Source organism: Fulmarus glacialis, unplaced genomic scaffold (assembly GCF_000690835.1).
Source record: "Fulmarus glacialis isolate BGI_N327 unplaced genomic scaffold, ASM69083v1 scaffold11886, whole genome shotgun sequence".
In the NCBI taxonomy this organism is placed as follows: Eukaryota; Metazoa; Chordata; class Aves; order Procellariiformes; family Procellariidae; genus Fulmarus; species Fulmarus glacialis.
In genome coordinates, this window is record NW_009218787.1 from 3,933 (window position 1) to 5,778 (window position 1,846).

Sequence of the window (1,846 nt, forward strand, 5' to 3'; positions counted from 1 at the left end):
ACTCTTGAGAGCTGCAGGTGTGGGAGCAACTTTGGGTCCAAGCCGCAAGCCGGGGCACGGTGGCTTTGTGGGGATCCGCTGTCCTTGTTGGGGGGTGGATCTGGGGCTGATGGTTTGAACTTGTGTGGGCCCAGTACTGGAGAGACCCCAAAATAAATCTGCTGGGAGCTGTTCGTGTGGACTGGAGGTGTCTGTGGGCACGCTCTGTGGTCAGAGGGTGGTGAAGAGCCCTTCACCCTTGTGTCAGGCCCCTTTGGGCTGCCCAGATAAGGCTGGCATGGCTTGTTTTGCAGGAGAGGCCACTTCCGTAGTGGTCAGAGGCTTCGGGGCTTTCTGCAGCCTCCGTATCTCGTGTGCATCTCATGCAGGGGGTGGAGGGGCCGCATCCTGTTGCCAGTGCAGAGCAGCAGTGGGGTAGAGACAGTTCCAAACGGGGGGGTGAGCTCAGAGGTGGTCACCCCGTACCCCAAAAGCAGACAGTCTGGGGTCTGCTGTGGGTTGGGACCCCGAGGCCAATTTTCCCCCGCCATGAGATGCTCAAGGCTGAAGGGGAGCTGAGCTACCAGGAGGGATGAGGGGAGGGCTGGAGGGCTCTGAGCACCCGCTTGGTGTCAGGATCCGTCCCAGACACTTCCCTGCAGCCTGCTGGGGTAGATCTTGGTGGGCATCGTGCCTGGGGGAGCCAGTCCCTCTCCCCTGCTCCATCTTTCCCTTGCAGTTCTCCCCCAGCAGTCGGAGAACCCAGGAAACTGCAGAAACGGGAGCGGGAACGTAGGAGATGGCAACACCACCCTGGCAAACATCCGCTCGGAGCTGAGGAAAGGTCTCTGCTCGTCAAAGCTGCAAGGTAACTGCCCTGGCCACGATGCATCTCCGCACCATCAGCTTTCCCAAAAACTTGAAGCACCCCTAAATTGGAGAACCAAGCAAAGCTCGGGGCATCCCTGTGTTCCTGGCGAGCAAACAGGGCTTAAACGCTTGTCCTTCTTTGGATGTCCAGGGGACGAGGGGGCTTCTTGGTGGCTGAACGTGGCCCTGACTGTCTTTCAGAGGGTGAGGGGTGCAAGCTCTGCCCCACGGGCTGGACGCTGCGCGGGACCAAGTGCTATTGGGTTGCCGACAGGATCTACCCCTGGAGCGAGAGCAAGCAGGACTGTGTGAATCGGAGCGCCGAGCTGCTGATGCCGGGGGACCAGGATGAGCTGGTAAAGGGACCGATGGCATCGGGGATGTGGAACAGGTCCCAGGTCTGCACCCAAGGGGCTGGTGGCACCTGGGGAAGGGTTAAGGGCTTGCCCAGAAGTCTGGGCTCAGCACCCACCCCCGTGCCCAAACCTCTGGGGTGCCTTTGGCAGCGTCAGCACGTGGGGGACACGGGTGGGGCTCGGTCCTGGGACAGGGGCTGCGCGGGGACAGGCTGGAGCCTGTTTTGGGGTGGCACGCTGGCGTCACCCCCTGCCCTCTCCCCGATGCAGAGTTTTGTGAAGGAAATTGTAGAGAAACCCACCAGCTACTTCTGGATCGGCCTTTCCCTTCCCTCCACCGGGAATGGCTGGACCTGGCTAAACGGCTCCCGCCTGGACCAGAGCCGGTGAGCGCTTTGGGGAGAGATGGGTGTCAGGGTGGGCACCTCCACCGTCACCCGAGGGACCCTCGTGCCGTGACACGGGCTCCCTCCCGCACCCACAGATTCCGGCTGAGCTCCTGGGGTAAAGGCAGAGCCTGCGGGGTGCTGAGGGGGGACAGGATCACCTCTGAGAGCTGCAGCTCGGCATTGGAGTGGATCTGCCAGAAAGAAGCCACTGGGCTCTGAGCCGGGGGACGCAAGCTGGGCTGTGGCTGGGGG